We start from the raw sequence: 21466 nt of genomic DNA, 5'->3' as shown, positions 1-21466 counted from the left end.
ATGTAAAAAATATCAATCGAATAAACACAAATTCAATCATAGAAAACTGCGAAACAGTTTTTACATCAATTATGCCACTGAGATCTTATCCATCTCATCTTTTTTTTCTTTTTTTTCTTTTTTTTTTCTTTTTTTAAAAAAATAAAAATAAAACAGGGTGTATCCATCTCATCTCTGGCTATTATAGTAACCATGGAAAGCAAAATCAGTTAACGTTGGCATATGCAGTACCATGAACACTAAATAAAAAAATATTAGTGGATGGGATTGACTCCAAAATCAGATTGGTGGAGAAATTCTAACCCATCTTTAACCATTGTGTAGAAAGCTCCCTAAGCCTGTGTTCAGATGCAACATTAAATTGAGTCGCAATGATTTGTTCAATAAAGTGGAAATGACCAAGATGTAAATAGCCCTAAGCCCTAAGCCTTGATCTTGAGAGACAAGGAACTGAATTCCAGATATGTTACCTTTAAGTTGGACTTGAAAGGAACTCAACAGCGATTTGGGGCCTACCTTTTTTCATTACGAGTACTGGAAAACACCATTAAAATTTCATTATTCTCTTATAATTGAAATGAACATACACATTCCAAATCAATTGTGCATCCAAACGCACCCAAAATAGAATTTACAGTTTATGGCATCACCAACCAAGGGTTACAGTATAATAGGAAACAGGTACTTTATTCCCCATGCATTACCAGTTTCATATATAAATGATATGGCTGTATCAACCCAACACGGGGCGATACGGACAAAAGAATCTGGTTTTCGTGGTGACTGCCATCACAACAATTTTCAAACCTTGTCACTGATATCACTCCCGAGCCAATGGTTCTCAACATAATCCCAACAAAGGAACTATACGTTAATGCATTGAACAAGGCTTTTTTTTCCTTCGAAAAAACCAATTCATTTGGGACCCTATAGATCCATTCATTTTCCTTTTCAAATATCAGCCCTCTGTCTCTCTGTTTTCACTTAGAGAATTCTTTGCAGATGGGCGGGGAAAAAAAGAAGAAGAAAAGATTCGAGAAAACACACGACACTTGAACAAATGCAATTCTCCATGACAAACAAATCGGACCAAATACATTCATCTTACGGAAACAGCATTAGAATTTCCAACAACTAAAAACCCAAAAATCAGAATTTACATTCAAAGCTGAATAAGAACAACCGCATTACCGGTGGTCCTTCCAATAACCAGGGACAGAAAAGAAACCAAATCTCCGCAGCATTCCTATATCAGGACTTTATTCCTGAAAATTCAACGCAGAAAAAAGATGAAATTACAGAAATGCCATTGAATTCCATCCACAGAGATCAGACTGCAGTAAATGCGATCCGACCGCGGAACTGGAATTCCACGTTGAATCCAAGAAAATGATCAATTAGATAAAAGAAGAAAACGGAAAGCGAAAATGGCTGCACACCTACGTCTGCTTGGAGTAGGAAGAAGCAGACGGGACCCGCTTGTTGCGGAACATCATATATCCGAGGGGTGCAGCGGACATAGCTCGACCGTAGAGGGAGAGGGAGAGAGAGAGAGAGAGAGAGAGAGAGAGAGAGAGGCGCAGAGAGAGGGAGAGAGAGAGAGACGTGGATGAGAGGGGTTGGTTAGGGCCGGCGCCCAAACCAGTCCTCATTAGAAGTTTTTAACGGTGGTGTCACTCTCCCCACTGTTTTCTCTGGTGGGGTCCACTGGAGCATTGGATGCGACTCATTATTTGGATCTTATACTAAAATGATCTCTCCAGATGGATGGACGGCGTGGATACAAAACATACATCATGATTTAGCCCACAGAACTTGGTGACGTCACTTCAGTAGCAGTCTCCCTACTCAAACTTGTCAGTAGCCAATCCGCTCCCCAGAGAGATGGGGCTGGTGACGTCAGCAAGTTCTGTGGGTCCTATCACGAGGTATGTGTTATATCCAAACCTTCCATACATATGGAGAGCTCCTCGTAAGGCTTGAGACAAAAAATAAGATGGATCTAACTATCAAGTGGACCACACGATCGAAAGCATGAAAACAATAGTCATCGGATATCCATCATTAAAATCCTCCTAAGGCCCACTCCACTGTTTATTTGACATCCAATTTGTTTGTTAGGTCATGCAAGCCTGGATGAAGGGGAAAAACAAAAATCATCTTGATCCAAAATTTTTATAGCTCCCAGAATGTTTTTAATGGTTGACGCTTATTCAATACTGTTTTCCATAGTGTGGTCCATTTCAGATTGGGATATAACTCATTTTTGGTCTCATGCTGGAAGATGATCTTTAAAAATAGATGAACAGCTTGGATGAAACACATACATCGTAGTGGGGTCCACAGAGTTTACTTTGGTAAGGGTAATAAGTAACCTAAATGTAGTGGAGAGAGGTTTCCTTGAAACATTCGTAATGATATATTGGGTATGGGTCAGACCAAGTTTCAGCCACATCCAAAACTCATGTGGGCTGTACCTAGTGCTTTTATATTTTTTAGGATGTCTTCACATGGTTTTAAATAGCATAGCCTACTTGAGTTTCGTATACGGATGATTTTTAGGACACATTAAATGCACGGTTTTGATGTTTGACACATATTATGATGGGGCCCACAAAACTTACTAATATCAATTCTTAAGTTCTCATGAGGTCAATAAGTTGGGTCACAATTTTGACTAGAATATTTGGTCCATTTTACATGTCTGGTCCATTCACTTTATTTTACTGATCAATACTCAATTTGACTAGTTACTCGTCTCGATCAAGTTACATATGAAAAGGACATTGGGCATGCACGATTGACCAACAATTTGAGTGAAATTGATTTAAACATCTGAAGTTATTTACTCTTCAATCTGGACTGATTAAATTGTCCAAAAACGGTTAAAGGTTCAATTAGTGGATGTGCCTAATAATTTAGTAAAAAAAAATAATTTCACAGATAAATTTTAATTTCCATTTAAAAATAACATTTTTTTCAAAAAATATATTTTTTTTACTCTTTTTTTTTTTGAAAACTTTTAAACTTCTCAATATTCTTTTTAATGCGATATTACAAATCATTTAAATATTAGTTTAATCTTTTTTTAAAAAAAAAAATTTCCACTCACTTGATATAAAAACAATTTTTTTATTTTATTTTATTTTTATTTTATTTTTACATTCAATCAATTGTTAAAAAATAATCTTAGATACAAATATGTACAATTAAACTACTGAAATTCTATTAAAAAACAATTCTTAGACCATAAAAAGAGCATAATTTTCCACCATATTCTAAAAAAAAAAAAAAATGGAAAAAATTAATGTTTAAGGTAAAAGTCCTTCTAAAATTTTCACAAATTTTAATTATTTTTCTCAAAATTTCAAAATGCCGATTTTTTTTCTTCAAAAGCACCATTTTGTTTTCAACTTTTCAATTTTCTTTTTTAAAATGATATATATATATATATATATTCAAAATCTCAGTGTTTTTATAAATAACTTTTTCTTTTAATTTCAAATTTTTAACATTTTCAATTATTTTTCAAACATTGTTAAATTTTTTAAACTTCTCAATATTCGTTTTCATGTGATATTACAAATCATATAAATATTAGTTTTAAATTTTAAAAAAAAATTCCACTCATTTGATATAAAAACTAAATAAATTTTTTTTTTTTTTTGCATCCAATCAATTGTTAAAAAAATAATCTTAGATACAAATATGTACAATTAAACTACTGAAATTCTATTAAAAAACAATTCTTAGACTACAAAAAAACATAATTTTCCACCATATTCCAAAAAAAATGGAAAAAAATTAATGTTCAAGGCAAAAGTCCTTTTACGACGGACCACCATCCGTCGCAAAAGAAACTGAAAACCATCGCCACCTGGTATTTTGGGCGGGAATTTGCAACTGATCATATTCCGTCGCAAAATCAAAATTTACGACGGATTTAGTCCATCGCTAATTTACGACGGACCAAAATCCGTCGTAAATTAGATTTTAGCGACGGAGTTTGGTCTGTCGTGAAATTCCGTGACGTTTGAACTGCGGATTTTCGAGAGACGAAGTTGCGACGGATCTTTTCCCTTAGCGACGGATTAAATCTGTCATTAAACCAAGCGGTTCGTCCATCTTAAAAGTCCGTCGCAAATCCACACTTTTGGCGTAGTGTTAAAGGAGACAGCAAGAGAAAAGAACTTGTCATCGAACCTTTTAGCATTCCTCACCTTCCATATCTCCCATAGGATGAAGGTAGGGGCTACACGGAATCCCAACTTGTTAGTAGAAACCGGGAGCGACCGATTCCACTACCAATGCAATCTGTCTTGAATCGAGACTCGCCTGAATAAAGAAATGCCAAAGAAAGTTGCATCCATGGACCAGATCTTCCCTGCTAGAGCGCCATCCAAAAATAAATGCTGTAACGTTTCAATATGGTGGGTAGAGCCGGCTGAGATCCCACAGCAACTACATCTTGAAGCCAGTACAACACCTTTATTTTGAATACATGCATCAACTAGCAAGGCCCCTTGCATCAACCTCCATAAAAAGACAGAAATTTTTGGGAGAATTTTGGTGTGCCAAACTCTATTAACCCAATCAACCCTTGTACCACTATCTCTACAAATATTCCATGCCGATTTTGTGGTGAGCTTACCTGAGGGGTCATGCGGCCAGAACAGCCTGTCATCCCACTCAGACGTGCAGAAGCTTCTCTGTTCTATATAGTCTGATAACCAACTTGGAAGAGATGCTGGGGCATTCTGAATGAGGCCGTCTACTCCAATGAAATTAGCCACTCGTTGAACCCGCATAGGCGACAAGATTTAAATCGAGGGCAGAGAAGAGAGAGGGCCCAGCCCAGTCCAATTACTAAGCCACACGCTACAACTACCATGGCCAATCTTTCACTAAGCATGTCTGTCCAAGATGGGGAAAAGAATCACCAACACCTTCCATAACGGAGACGCTGAGTCAGGGATCTGATATCCAAATTTTCTGACTCGCTTACCATGTATTTGGAGCGCATGAAGTCACCCCAAAGGCTACCCCCCTGGCTGAACCTGGCCTCCCAGGTCATTTGCAACTATAACGCTTTCATAACATCTTTTAGCCTCCTCACACCTAGCCCCTCCTCATCCTTTGGCGTAGCAATGGTGCTCCACTTCCTTCAAAGAAATTTTTGTTTGCCCTCTCGCCACCCCTAGAAGAACTTAGCAAATGAGCTTTCTATAAACTTCAAAAATTTTTTTGGGACCACCGTAGCCGCTAGAGTGTGGATTGGGACCCCACTTAGGACATAGGAAATAAGAGCAAGCCTTCCCGCCTGAGAAAGTACTCAGACTACCCTTGAATTTTGGCCGCCAATTTGTCTAGTAAATAGTTGAACACATTGCACTTTATCCTCCCTTTAATGATAGGCACCCCAAGATACACAAAACTGCCGATGCTTTGTTTATTCCCAGCAGACTTTCGATGCTTCTAATCCTAGAGGCCGACAATTTGGCAGAACAGAAGAAGGAGCTTTTCCTCAGATTCACTCTTTGCCCAGAAACAGCCTGATATTTTGATATGAAATTTTTAACAGCTCCAAGAGACCTGCAGGAACCATTGATAAATAACATAGCATCATCAGCATATAGCAAGTGTGAAATCTGTTTACAGCCTTGCTTTAGCTTGAATGGAGAGGAAAGACCAGAGGAAACCAGGTTGGAGATGCCTCTACTGAAAGCTTCGAAGGCAAGTATGAAAAGGCTAAGAGAGAGCGGGTCGCCTTGTCTCAGACCTCTAGAGGACTTAAAGAAGCCACAACTCACACCATTGACAAGGACAGAGAACCAATTATTGTTCCAGCGGGACTCAACTAACTTTATCCAAGAGGGGTGGAAGCCAAATTTCTATAGAACCTACTTAAGGAAGACTCATTCAACTCGATCATAGGCTTTTTCCATGTCAAGCTTTAAGACAATATTCCCTCCATGGACCTTTCTATCGATGTCTTTGAATATTTCTTGGCCCAGGGCAATGTTTTCCGCAATGGAACGCCCTCTAACGAAAGCACCATGTTCTAGCGAAATCAGCTTGAGGAGCAGAGCCAAATAGCCTATCTGCTAAGATTTTGGCAAAAATCTTATAAACAACATTACATAGGCTAATAGGTCTATAGTCGGCGAAAGATTTTGCATTCCCAGACTTCGGGGCTAGACATACGAGAGTAGCAGAGAAGGCCTTGGGGAGGGAGTCACCTCGAAAGAAGGCCACAGTGGCGGAGTGAATATCTTTTCCTATGATGCTCCAGTAACCCACGAAAAGGCTGCAGAGAAACCATCTGGGCCTGACGCCCCATCTCTAGAAAGAGCTAGAACAGCCTTCTTAACCTCCTCAAGAGGTGGGACTTGGAGCAGCATCTCGTTATCGTCCTCAGAGATGAGAGAAGGAATGCAACCAAAGAGCGATTCCGCATCTACAGTCAAAGCATCAGCTTGCTTGGAAGATAGAAGGGAGCACAGAAAACTGATTGCTTCCACCTGGATTGTACCCTGGTCAACAATCACTCCAGCCCCTTCCAAATGAACCTCTTGAATCGCCTTTCTTCTAACTTTTTCAGTGGCTAATAGATGGAAGAACTTCGTGTTCCTATCTCCTTCGTCAAGCCAATTGTTTCGGGCCTTTTATTTCCAAAAAAATTCTTCTACTAGCTCCATCTTGGACAACAACTGCTTAGCTCCCTCTAAGGCAGTAGGACTGATACTAGGATCTGATTGGGTCTTCTCCTCTAGCTGCACTAGCTCCCTCTCAGCTTTTGTTATATTTTCAAAGACGTTGCCGAACACGTCTTTATTCCAAGACTTCGGGAGAGCTTTCATTTTCCTTAATTTCAACTGAAGGTTGATTAAGGGAGAGGGAGACATTTCCTCGGCCCAGGTTTCTTCAATGACTTGATGGAAGGTTTCCCCAAGAAACCACATCCTTTAGAATTTAAAAGGCCTCATAATGGAGGGGCAGACCCGCGGAAAGGAAGCCAAAAGTGGAGCGTGATCAGAATTTTGCCTGGGCAGGTGTTTCACAAAAAATCCTGAGAAATAGCTAATCTAATCAGCATTACGTAGGATTCTGTTGAGCCTGGCCCACACTCTTGAGTTTCCTGCTTGGTTGTTGCTCCAAGTGAACTTGTTACCCACAAAACCAACATCCAAGAGACCGGTAGTATTGATGGCTTCGATGAATTCTCTAGTACTATCAGGATCTTGGTTCTTGTAGCCTAACCTTTCAGCTGAATCATCCACCACATTAAAATCACTGAACACCACCCACAGACCTATAGTACTGGAGGCCATAACTGTAAGGGATCTCCAGAGGAATCTTTTGTTGAACCTGGAGTATTTAGCATATATAAAGGAAATCCTACAACTGTCTAACTGATTATGCAGACAAACATCTATGGAAATAATCTGGTTAGATTTATCAATCATCAAAACATTACTCTCATTTCTGTAGAATATCCAGATCTTACCCCCTTCAGTGGAATCCTATTTTCAGGCCAATACTCACTCTTCTGCTATCTCGGGTCATAGGTTTGAGATTGGTGACAATGGAGGGGTTGTGGGCCCGAATAATCCTATTCGCAGTCCGAATTGTGGCCGCATTGGCCAAACCCCGGGCATTCCAGATTAGAATATTATCCATCAGAAACATTTCCAAAGAATCCAGCCCTATTCTTCAACTACTGCGTCCTTTTCAGCTGACCGGTTTGTTTAGACCTTGATACAGGCCTGCCCCCCTCCTAAACCAGGGGATCTTCTTCCTCTGAGGGCTGCATAGCCTTAGGCAGGGGCTTCTCCACGACCCTGGAGAAATCAGTTTCAAGGGCTCTTTGTTCTCTCCTGGATTTTGGTCCTCCATCAATGAGGGCTAGCTTATACGGGGAGAGATCAACAGCTAGCTGTAATTGTTAGTAACAAATCTACAGCCATTTGTTAACCCCTTCAGAGGAGGAGAACTCCTGCCACTGTATTAGAATGACCCAGGGAGAGGAATAGGCAATTCTTATGAATCACTCCTGTAATCTCCAAATCTATCAAAGCAAGGGGATAAAGGAGAGTTACCTGTTGATCTTTGTTCGCCTTCCCACGGGTTGTCAGAGCTGGATCTGATCACAGATAAGCTGTCAAGTCTGCCTTCCCACTGTTTGTCTAAGCGATGGCGATTCACTATCTGATGCTCGGAAGAATGTTGCGTCTGATCAGCAGTCTGAAGACTTGCAAGAGGTTTGAGCATCCGGGACTTATCCTGAATACAGACATAGTTGCTGACCCGGTTTTGAAGTGCACTATCCTTGGATTGTTCGGCGGCTTGGGGAGATATCGTTGGGGAAATTTCAGGGTCCATGTCACCAGTCAGCAACTGGAAATTCATAGGCGTATCATAAACCACCATCTCTCTGGAACGAGGGGAGAAGCACTGCTGAGCTAATCTGGCAGGGGATGGGGATCGGATCTCCTCGGCATTTCGTCGAACAAGTAGATCACCTGAAACAACACAATCTTTGGGACTAGCGGTTTCCACTCTGTCCTCCTCATTGGTGCCTACCTGACTATCAGGTACTATATCAGACTTACCTTCTAATTTTGCCCATATGCTGTAAACTTTGCCTACAACCTCCAGGTGAATAGGTGTGTCAGAGCAATGCTCCTTTGTCAGGATAACCGTAACCCTGGCAAACATCTGGAAGATACCAAAACGGGATAGAGAGTCTATTTGAGTAACCTTTCCAAAACAGTTTCCTAGGTCCCGGATCACCGATTCAAACCAGGCAAGCGATGGGATACCGAAAATGCGGATCCAAGTTTCCTCTTTCTCAACATGAGTATCAGGTGTCCATGGAGAGACTTCAACTAAGCCCAACTTCTGGCGAAATGGAGAGTCAGTAACAAATTCTGAAAGTTTCAGCTTGGTTTTGAATACAATCAGGAAACTGAATGGGGAGAGCTTATCTATATCAATCGCCGATGATACAAATCTAGATCCCCTGAAACCATCTATAATCTGGAGAATGGAGATTGATTTTTCACCTGTATGGCCCACCACTGCCAGTTCCAGCTCTCTGCATTTTTGGGAGACGAAGCAAGGTCCACAACGACGTATCCGGCCTTCTACTGATCAGGGATTGGGCGAGATACCAGCTTCTCCCAACCTCAAATGGGCTGCCTCAGAGAATTTGGAGCAGAGGGAGATGGGATTGTCATCGAGGGATGAAGAGCTGCTGGAGGAGGACGATGACGGAGCTTTGGCTTCTGGTGCACTCTGGGGCAAGCTTCTTTAACAGAGATTACCCTGCCGTCCACCCTCTTCCCATCCAGAACTCCCTTGGCCGCCTGAGCATCGTCTTCGTAGAGGAAACACACAAAGCCGTACCCTCTAGGCTTGTTCGTGCCAGGGAAAAGGGGGAGGAATACCTCTGTAACCCTACCGTATTTTAAAAAAATCTTAAAGATGTCTTCCATTGAGCAGGTGAATGGAATATTTCTTATGAATAGGCTGAATCGATCTGCTCTCTTGTCCGTTCGGCGATGGATTTTTTATGTCGCTCTTGAGGGAGCCCGATCTCTCGGGCGCCCCCTCTCGTTCCTCATATGCTGAAGGAAACCCTAACCCTCATACGCCGTAAAGTTCAGTGCTCCTGATGTATCGGGCATCCGTTATTCCAAATTATATTCCTGATGTAAAGTTCATACGCCGTAAAGGATTGACTTCTTTCTTGTCTAGATGATTGTCTCTTTGTGGTGATAGTCATCGGTTCCATACCTGAGCCCACCTATGCGGGTCCAATAAGGGTTTGGATGACAGGGGCACAAATGTGCCTTAGCACAGTCAAATTGTGGAGCAAAGAGGGAGAGGGAGATCGAGAGAGAGGGAGGAGATCGAGAGAGGGAGAGGGAGAGTGAGATGGAGACGAAGGTGGAGATCGAGATGGAGGTAGATGCCGAGGGAGGGAGAGATTGAGAGACCGAGTGAAATGAGGGTTTTTGGAAGAATATGTTGTGAATTTTCGGGACGGCTAAAGACTGTCACAAATGGTTGAAAATCAACTAAAAATTATTCGATGGCCCTTGGCAATTTGGTGGTCGATTTTTTTTAGTATTTTCACAGTGTATGTTAGGCACTTTCATTAGTGGTTCGAAGTCAAGTTTTTAGACCGAGAGGTCTACCATGCCTGGACTATGATCTACTTGAGACTGTATTCTAATTAATCTTTAAACCTGAGGAAGTGTGAGGAATTGGGATCTTGATTACAGTCTAACAAAGGATCCATTAGTTTCCTAAGAACTAATTTATGTATTAGATCTTGGAGATTAAATGTTTATCAAGTGATTTTTTTTGCTGGGCCAACACTCAAAATGTTGTTTAAATGTTTTCAACCATTCTACTTTTACTTTAAAATTTAAAATAGTTTTAAAGCACTTGATGATGATCTAACAATTTGCATACCATATTATCTAAATGGCCATTAGGTCTATGGTGGATGACCATGAGATCGGATGTGGATACCGAATACGGCAAGATCACATACTTCCAATGTAGTGGGGTATGTGAAACATTGTAGTGTGGTAGACTACTATAAACTGATATCTCCCTGAAACCGTAATTCTGCCTTTGGACGGAAAAGATACTAGATAAGAGAGATCCTTGTACATCCTCCTTTACGCATCACCAAAAGGAGAGAGAGAGAGAGAGAGAGAGAGAGAGAGAGAGAGAGAGAGTTGGGATCTACTGAGTACATGAGTCTTTCGTCTCTCTTAGCCCTGCTACAAAGGTTGACATGTGGCTCTCATTCTCTCCTTCAACTAAGATAGATTAAGGGAGACCTCATTGAAGGAATGACATTGGCAAATCGTTAGTTCATTGCTGCACTAATCAAGTAAATTCTAACAATGGAAGTTGATTATTCTTATTTTTTAGAAACTTGAGAATGTATGACATAGATCCATAGGGTTGTTAAAATCATAATAGGTTTTTGCATGCTTTTATTTTCTATTATATTTTGAAAATCCTAACAATTTACAAATGTCTACATTGCCACGTATGCCACATTGTTTACTACTTAAAGATTGATGGTGGAACATATACATGTGTAGATGCTTGAACTCGAACAATCACACACATGGCATCTTGAAACATACCACTCATGCATAAAAATGAGTATGATCCTCTTGTGCACTAGAGTTATAAATTGTCATTTACAGGCAATTCCACATCTCTTCCAAAGACACCCAATGCATGATCTAGAAGTAAAAATTCATAACTAGCTACTTATTCAAAATGCATTAGTCTCCCTGCACAAGGGTTGATAAACAAGAGATGTACTATTGTTATAATAACTACTAGTGAGGACGTTCCTTTGCCAAAATCGTTTAGGTTCACTCTGCACTGCAGCCTTGCACCATGATTGCAACCAACAATTAGATGGGCCATCATGTGAAGGGAATCTTACCAAAAAAGGTGATACACTTTACTGTTAGAGCAATCATATACAGAGAGTGATATACAAATGCTTCGGGTGGGCATCACAAAAAGAAAACCATGCCTCACCTATCATATACCAAGATAGATGAAACTAGGCCTCCCTCACATAACCCAAGCCCACCCTATCCAAGAATCGACTTGTGATAACTTATACCTCACCTAATGTGCCCACCGCATCTAACGCTTCCATATAAATGTGTTACCTCATAAATTCCCATCCAAAACTCAGGTGGGCCACAGAGAAGGGAACGAAGTGCATGATGACACCCACCCTTGATTTTCACAGGGTCCACTTGAGTTGCAAAACAGCCTCATCTTTTGCTTGACCGTTCGTCCAAGCTAGATGAGGGGTCTCTATAGCTTGGATTGCATATAAGCAATATGGTGGGCCACCACGCAAATCAAGGATAGGCATATCCCTCCCAACTTGTTCCCCATTTTGTAAGCAATTTGATTTTGAATAGAGCAAATTTTTGGCCTAGGGAGTTTCACGTGGTAACACATCTGCTGGACGGGGTGGTGTCCCACTTTCATTGATTGAACGGCCATTTCGAACGGGTTTAATGCAACAATACACCTTGGTGGGCGTCACCTTTATCATTTGCAAAATAAAGTTTTTTCTACTGATGTTGTAGACATCACGCCTCTCATGGAATTCTCTCCTTTTTCTTTTCTCTTTCCCTCCCCTCTCCCATAGATTACTTCTCTACAAGTGCTTGTAAAATAAGCTTAGTATGTCTAAGTAACTCTATGTGGCTCACTGTAATGAGTGTATCTAATCTATCCATAAGGGAGCCACACCATGAAAGCTGCAAACCCCAAAAAATAGGCTGATCTAGCCATCATGTGGGACATCATGTGAATTTGAAAGTTTTCCAATGATTGTAGATGGTTTTCTATGGTGAGGCCCATGGTGTTGTTTCTTTGCCATCCGATCATTGCATTAGTGACACCCATGACCTGGATGCCCCAAAAATCATAACTACAAAAATGTTAGGTGAGTCACATCATTGAAAACAGACATGGAAAAGATGTATAGCCATCTAAAAACATAAAAAATCACATGGTGGCTGACGTGATGGTTGGATTGTCTTGAATTTTGTAGCATCCATCTTTGATTGTCTGGCAACCCTTCTAGACAGGTTGGATGCCATACACAAACCACAATGGACCCCGGGTGCAACACTTGTAGAATAAGCTTATTCCACAATGATAGTAGACTTGGTGTAATACCTCAAAATCCCATGCCTTCCTCTGTGCAACGTATAAAATCCAAGCCATACATTGATGGATTTCAAAAAATCATACATCATATGTTGAAAAAATTCAACAAAATATGTTGGTGGGCCACACAAATGAATGGGATAGTTCAGAATGCTTGCAACTGTACATATTACGCATCTAAATTGAGCCCAACGTTTGACGATGATCTAGATTCTAGATGGTTGTTCTTAAAGTATAGGTATTGAAGATCTCTCAAAACTCTTATATGCTAGAGTTTCCTAACCCTTTCATACTGGTCTGAATCTGTACAACATGAAGTTCATTCCCTTGGTCTAGTTAAAAATAAAATGGTCAGCTGGTCAAATTTAATTGGTGAAATTAGAATATCATAGTCATCCAATTTATTCAACTTTTGGGCCACAGTCCATCAGTAAAGGAACCTACAATTTTGATGGTCTAGATTATCATGCATCAATGACACATGTATAATGAAAGAGTGACCACTGTGTTAAAAATGGTAGTGAAATGTTACACACAGTAGAGAGTTTAACAACGAGTCAGTTGAGAACTTTCCTATTTATGACGACAATTTCCCAGTGTTTGGCTAGTTTTACCTTTATAATTATTGTGGGGAGTGGCCTAATTAAACTTTTGAAAAATGGGATGTGTGTCCCTTCAATTAAGGTATTTTAGTCATTTTCCTTTTTTGCACGAATAACTCCACTCACGTCTCCATTTTCGTGTAGCCCATAATAACTATTAGGGAGACCATGCATTAAAGGCAGTATGAGTTTCATAGTAACGACGGCATGACATTCACTCTGTACAACTGTTGTGCTGCCTAATATTAAGACATTATCCCAAAATTAAAAAGATCAAACACTTTGCTTCTTTGAGTTTCATGTGAAAGCAGTCGATCTAAGATAGAAAACATATCTCGTAGTGCTTTTCCTTTCATCGTGGTTACCTCCCCAATCACTATCTGAGTATCTATACAATATTGCTTCATATTCGTATGGATAGAAAAGACCAAATTCCATTATTCCTTTGACGTACTTGAGGATTCTTTTTGCGGCTAGCCAGTGTGATTCTTTTGGCGCTTCCATATATCTGTTTAGAAGTCTAACACTATAAACGATAGCCGGCCTTGTGATTGTGAGATACCTTAGGCTTCTAATTAGACTCTTGAACAGAGTCAAGTCCACACTTCTTCCTTCTCCTTCTTTTGTCAGCTTCAGGCCCGTTGCTACATGTGTGTTCACGGCATTACAGTCTGCCATCTTAAACTTTTCAAGCAACTCCTTGGCATACTTTTTCTGAGATTATGGATGCTTTCATTTTGTTGCTTCACTTCGATGCCTAGAAAGAAAGACATAAGTCCGCCATCGGTCATCTCGAACTCTTTAAACATGGTCTTCTTGAATTCATCAAACATCGACTGATTGTTCCTTATGAACAGCAAATCATCAACATACAAGCATGCTATAAGTATATGAAATTGAGTATTCATCTTAACATAGACCGCATGCTCATACAGACATTGGATAAAACCATTCTCTTGCAGATAGTTGTCGATGCGTGCATTCCAGCCACGAGGAGCCCGCTTCAACCCATAAAGGGCTTTTTTAGTTGATACACTTTGTGTTCCTCCCCTTAAACAACAAAACCTTTAGGCTAGTCAACATATATCTCTTCTTCCAGAATTCTATTCAGGAATGCAGATTTCACATCCAGTTGGTAGATCATTCAACTGTGATGGGCTGCAAGGGAGATAATCATCCTCACAATGTCAAGGCGAGCAACAGAAGCGAAGACTTCTTCATAATCCACCCCGTATTTCTTTTTGTAACCCTTTACTATGATCCTTGCCTTGTAGCGATCAATCTCACCATCAGCATTTTGCTTGATCTTGTATACCCATTTGACGCCAATAGTTCTTTGGCCTTGAGGAAGTAAAGTAAGATCCCATGCATGGTTCTTCTCAATAGTCTAGATCTCCTCTTCCATATCCGTCCTTCAGCATTCTTCTTCTACAACCTCCTCAAATGTAAGAGACTCGTGGTCTACATACAAGTAGAATAAATTTACTTCTTTAATTTCGGCGTAGATATCGTTGAGGCTCCTCATTTTGATAGGAGTCAAGGGTGAAGGAGAACTGGATGAAGACGTGCTGACTGAATTTTGATTTGATGGAATACTTATAGAGGAGATGGAACGTATCGCTGGACTTCTGTGTGCAGATGGTTCGGCGGAAGAGGGTGTTGCAGGTGTCTGCTCCTGGTTCTCATGCTTCTTTTCATCATGTTCTTCAACTTCGACTTGATTTTCTTTGGCCGAATCTTCCTCGTTCCATTTCCAGGCTTCTTCCTCGCAGAATACATCTCTACTCACCACCACTTTATTGGTTAGTGGGTTGTAGAGTTTATATGCCTTTGACTCTTTACCGTAGCCGATGAAGATGCACTTCTCACCACGATCATCAAGCTTCTTTTTTCTTACTTCTGGAACTTGAGCGTAGGCGCATACCTAAAGATCTTTAAGTGCATCATGCTCGATTTGTAACCACTCCATGCCTCCTGAGTTGTCATATTTCTGACGCTTTTGGTAGGACATCGATTGAGCAAGTAAGAAGTACATGCAACCACCTCTGCCTAGAAGCTCTTTGGCAGGCCTTTCTCTTTTAGCATGGTTCTCATCATGTCGAGGATGGTGCGGTTTTTTCGTTCCGCAATGCCATTTTGTTGTGGCGTGTAGGCTGTAGTGCGCTGCTGCTTAATGCCTTGTTCTCTTCAATAATCTTGAAATGCACTTGAGGTGTACTCTCCACCTCTGTCAGATCTGGGTACTTTAATTTTGTGACTACTTTCAACTTTAACACGAGCTTTGAAAATTTTTAAAATAGTGAAAGCAGAAGATTTTTCTTTGATGCAATACAGCTAAAGTCTTCTACTAAAATCATCAATGAAGGTAATAAAGTATTTATTACCTCCAAGAGAGAGTGTTTCAAGTGGTCCACAAATATCAGTATGAACTAATTGAAATGATTCCTTTGCTCTTCTGGACACTCCACTTGAAAAGGAGTTCATTTATTACTTGCCAAGTGTACATGCCTCACACATATGTTCTGGAGCTTCAATAGCAGGCAAGCCCTATACTATGCTTTATGAAGACAATAGCTTTAAGCCGCTGAAATGGAGATGCCCAAAGCGAAGATGCTATCTCCATGAATCATTCTTCATAATTCTATAGAGACACTTTTCAGTTTTTGTGTTGATTTGGAGTGAAAACATGCGATTCTTCACCATTTGGACTTGAGCCACAAGTCTCCCCTTCTTAAGGAGTTGGCCGATACTGAGGATGCTACTTTTCATGGTTAGTATGTAATATACATTGGAGATAAAATTCGGCACATCATTCTTCTGATATATTTTAACTTTTCCTTTACCTTTCATAGAAACTTTTGTTGAGTCTCCTAGACTCACATTGCCACAAGCATCTTCTGCCAGTTCCATGAACAGCTCCTTCTTTCCACACATGCGTTTACTCACACCAGAGTCAAGATACCGCACGTCATGTTGATCACATGCTTCTTCTTATGCAAGAAGTGTGGAGTTTTCTTTTTCATGATTTGATGCTTCTGCACAATTAGAATGCTCGTTTTGATCTACCAGTTTGCTCCAGTAATCTGAAGCATAATGGTCGAACTTGTTGCAATTGTAACATTAAATATTTTTTGTATTTTCACGTCCACGCATGGATCAACCTCTACTATTTCCTCTTCCAAGGAAATTGGTAATCTTTTGATTTTGTGATTGGCTTGGATAATATCCATACCCTCTGCCTCTTGCATGATTGTTAGTGCCACGGCCCACTCGTTGTGTATGACCATTCTTTTGTTCATTTAGAGTCAACTTAGACAGGCATGTTCAAGCATTAAACCCGCATGCTTTTGTATTTGTTGCTCATGTACTTGCAACGAGCCCATCAATTCTTCAATGGACAGATTTTCCAAGTCATTTGATTTTTCTATGGCAACAACCACATGCTCAAATTTAGTTGTGAGGGATTGAAGTACTTTTTCAACAACCTGTACATCTTCTATCTTTTCACTATTTCTTTTCATGTTGTTAACAATAACAAGTAACCTTGAAAAAAAATCAGAAATGGTCTGACTTTCCTTCATGTGTGACGTCTCGAATTTGGCTCTAAAAGTTTGGAGACGAACCTTCTTCACATGATCAACTCCTTTGAAGATGGTGATAAGAATCTCCCATGCTTGCTTGAATGTTGTCGCTTTAGCGATCCGTTCAAAGGTAGACTCATCCAACCCTTGATAGACAAGAAACAGAGCCTTCTTGTCCTTCTTTCTTTGGTCTTTGAGGAGCGCCCTTTGATTAGTAGTGTAGAGAGCTTCTTCTTCCGTTGTGGGTTCTACATACCCATCGGTAACAATCTCCCATAAATCTTGCGACCCGAACAGTGCTTTCATCTGGATGCACCAACTCTCATAGTTGTCCTTAGACAATTTCGAAATTTACAGCTGGATCGAGTTAGTCATTTAATTAGGGACTTATAGCAAACAAATAGAAATGATGTTTACTTGTTGGATGAAGAACATTTTGGCCGTTGCACCATTGTTGAACCGAGGTTGTAAATCTGTTGAACTTGATGCTCTGATACCATATTGTTGGCTTTACAAAGCCTAGGGAGATAATTCAAACATCTACACAAGAAGGGAATAAAAAACTCTGTATTGAAAATAGCTTTCTAACTTGATTTTTGCTTGCATTGAACATGCAGCACCACACCTCTTTATATAGTGACTTGCTACCATGTGAAATTCCTAAGATGCCCTCATTCCAGAATAATCTATACCATTAACTACATTTAATCTATCAGTTTCTAACATATGGAAACCCACCAGCCACAACATGTGGAAATTCCAATAGCCATAACCTGTGACTTTTCAGATGCCCACATGTGGAAATTCTATTAGCCATAACGTGTGACTTTTCAGATGCCATGAAAACTTCCAGAGGTTGCTGGAGCATCTGAACCGTCCATTTGGTTTGGACGTTCCAACAGGGGCCACAGTTGAGGCAGCAAATGTTTCACTGTTTTGAGGTCGTGATGCCTAAAAATTTTTTTTTTTAAAAATTATTTATTAAAGATGAGCACTTTGCATTCATTTCACAGGATTTTCTAAGTGTAGGGAAATAATTTGGGCTACCGTTGGAAGAAAAATGCCTAGCGGCAGCCTCTGGTAAGGGACTGAAAACCATTGAATAAAAAGCTCGTAACGGTCTTCTCGCTCGGTCCCCCTCAGGACTTGTCTGGAGCCGGAAACGTCTCACCCTAGTTTCGCGGTCTTGAGGTTGTATTATTGGGTAAGGTCACCCCAACTCTCTCAATTCCTGCTCTCCTCTTGCATATGCATCTAACTGCATTTCAGTATATGAAGCCTAATTCTCTTAAATTTTATTAACATATGATCTTCTTAAGTGATGTGGTTTATATAAGGAGTACAAGTAGAGGGGTCATTTTCTTTAAAAAATTTAATAATAAATTTCTTATATAAATGGAGAGTAAAAGAGTGGTAAGACTTGTATTTCTATACTATTATTTTAATAAAAATAAAAAACTCTATTTTGTTGCCCCCATAGACATGAGCAGACTTCTAAATCATATAAATTTTTATGCTTTTTGTCTTTTATTTTTACTTTTCTTTTAAATTTAAATTTTATTTATTTTTTATTTTCTTTTATTCTATAGCTTTGCTTTCCTACGTTAATTAATTGTACATGGATATTTTTCCTCAAGGCACACGCCGGAAAAAGATCCGCAGATTGCTCGCCACTGAAACCATTCCAGGCAGTGCATTCTCTTTCCCGGTCCTCTCTCTCTCTCTCTCTCTCTCTCTCTCTCTCTCCGTGAATGACTTGACATTTTCCTAGTAGCTTTAAAATGAATTATGTTACTTCTAAATTCTATTACCACGAAACAGCTGATGGTTACCGTTGAAGTAAAGTCACGTGGATTGAAAATGTCTCTATTATTGCTTTCCAATCCCATCGATCTGTTTAGTTTCCATCAAATGGATGTGAAAAGTAAAAGAAAGAGCGTCTCAAATTAGAAGGGAAAGACATCAGATGGTTAATATTATCCTGTCCGTGTAATTCTTCTGTCATACTCCAACCGTCGGGTCAGCCATTTGAAGGGCGTGGATTGCCTTCAAGCTATACCAAGTTCACGGTTGAAGGGTCACCACCATTTTGCAAATGGCTCTGAACTAACATGCGAGTCTACACTGACAGGTGCAATTTCGGGCGCAACAAACGTGTACCTAGAATTTCCTACGTCATGAATACTGCCCTGGAAACCTTATTTTGGTCAAGTGGGCCAACGGTGCAGCATTGAAGATTATTATCTGGTGGGCCCCACCATGGAAAATATCCGAGGGTGGATAATCCCAACCACTTGACTAGCGGCCTGCAGGGAAAAGGTTGACAGAAAAATGCAACAAGCGGTCCCCATTCAACTGGAAAATGCCTAAGATTCGAAAACTGTCATTTTACAATCCGTGAGATCTTCAGAGAATGGGTCATCCATGGTGCGCCCCATCAAATGAATGGTTCAGATCAGTGAAACATAGGCTCCATTGTGGGCGCGGCTTCTGTGGATCCCTGAACGTGGGGCCACTGTGATGTATGTACCCTACATCCATGGCGTCCATACATTTTTAAAGCTCATTTTATGGCATGATCCAAAAAATAAAGCAGACCCAAAACTCAGGTGGACCACACCCCTGGAAAGAGTGGTGATTGACATTTAAAGACTAATAGTAGGCTACAATCATTTTGGATCAGGCTTATATTTGTATGGTCCCTTCATTCAGATCTTTGTGACCTTATTAACAGGTTGGATGAAAATAAATATTTTAGGGATCCTCAAGATATTTTTAATAGTGGACCCAATTACCACTCTTTCCTCTCTCTCTCTTTCTCTCTCTCTTTCTCTCTCCCCGTGTGGTTCACTTAAGATTTGGATCTACCTTATTTTTTGGAACATGCCTTAGAATGAGCTTCTAAACAGGATGGACGGCGTGGATGTAAGGTATATACATCACAGTATGCCCCACTGTCAGGGATCCACCCACTTGGCCGCGCCCCTCCATTGTATCCTTTACAGGGTAATTTAGACAAGTGGGCCCTACACATCAGTAATACCGACTGTAGATCTGATGGGCCCATTAATATTGGAAGATCCTAACATGCAGAGAGGTAAATCTGGTTTGTTTTGAGAGATCGGTATGGCAATGTCCTGGTCTATCTATATTTTTCAAGTTTTCATCTTCCGCTGCTTTAGTGAGTGTATGATAGGTGAGGCCCTTTTCCTTTTGTGGGACCCACCTGAATCCATGTATAAATTTTGCTATATATCAACACAAAATTACATGTGGTGTACTCAAAAAAAAAAAAAGGTGTTTTATGTATGGCTTTAACTGTTTATTTGGAGTGACGGTTAGAATTATTCAGTCATTCCACCAATGGAGGGCTATTCGGACATATCATCTGGATTGTTGAAACATGGGCCCCACTTGTAACTAATCAAGGCCGAACATGCTACATGCATCATGTCCTAGGAAGATGATCGTAATCCTAGTCTCCCCAGATGTACCCCATTCGCACGTTTACGCAAGATCCTTGTGTTTTCATCTTCAGGTGGGCCACCATTCAAACAATGGGCTACGCCGATGAACCCTCTTCTATATATCTCAGGTTATGCATTTGTATGGAATTCTAGGGTTTTGGTTAGGTTTGTAAAGTTGACTTTGAGGCAGAGAGAGAGAAGGGCAGGGTTTTGACCGGTCTAAGGGAACTGGAAGCGAGGGTGTTATGCTAATTAAACTTTACACCGCTATAAACGGACCAGAATCCTCTGCAACACCAGCCCTGTGGACCACCATGGTCTATATTCTATATGTAAAATCTGGTCTGTCCATCATGTTTAATCTTTTATTTTGAGTCCTGAGGCCAAAAGAAAACGGCCAGATCCACATTTAAGGTGGGCCAAACCACATGGAACAATCAAGATGGGCTGCCAGCCATAGGTTTATTTGTTGGCCAACATGGTGAGTATCTTCCATCAAACCCGTTAATCAGATGTAAATCACCAGGATGAAGAGAAAATATAAAATATTAGAATGATCTAAAACTCAGCTGGGCCACGAAAAGAAAACATAGATTTACAAGCAATTTTACATTGTTTCCTTTGGTGTGATCCATATGAACCTTCTTTTAGGTTGACCTAACCGAGATATTGTGAACAGAGGGTTTTCACTTGATGGACGGAGTTGATTTTAGATTTACAAGATGGTGAGCCCTAAAGAGCTGTGGTGGTTTACGGGCTGCGTAAAGAAAAAAAAAAAAGGCGTTTGTAGGCGATGCTGGTCCCCTAGAAACGAAAAGACACTCAACAGCCGTTTTTTTTTTTTTTTGGTTTTTATCTCTTTTCATGTGATTGGGATTTCTGTGATGATGGGGACCTTGGCGTTGTTGGGTCAAAGCTATTCGTAATTATTATATTTCCAGAATATCAGAAGCTCGTGATGGGAATTCTCTTTGTAGCCTGCTCGCATTAAAAGAGAGAGAGAGAGAGAGAGAGAGAGAGAGAGAGAGAGAGAGGAAGAAGAAGAAGAAGAAGAAGAAGAAGAAGTAGAAGAGAG

At 40.3% G+C, this 21466-nt stretch overlaps 1 long non-coding RNA gene across 1 annotated transcript; it reads right to left on the bottom strand.

Moving 5' to 3' along the window:
* Positions 1-1032: 1032 nt before the first annotated feature.
* On the bottom strand, positions 1033-1589 carry LOC131228394 (uncharacterized). Its single transcript, XR_009162902.1, has 2 exons — positions 1440-1589; positions 1033-1265 (listed from the first exon to the last, which is right to left on the bottom strand). It is a non-coding gene; the product is annotated as an uncharacterized LOC131228394 (long non-coding RNA).
* Between the last annotated feature and the right edge of the window lie 19877 nt (positions 1590-21466).

The sequence above is a fragment of the Magnolia sinica genome, chromosome 2 (assembly GCF_029962835.1).
Source record: "Magnolia sinica isolate HGM2019 chromosome 2, MsV1, whole genome shotgun sequence".
NCBI lineage: Eukaryota > Viridiplantae > Streptophyta > Magnoliopsida > Magnoliales > Magnoliaceae > Magnolia > Magnolia sinica.
Note: the sequence above shows the minus strand (reverse complement) of the source record. Positions and strands in the feature narration are given on the sequence as shown.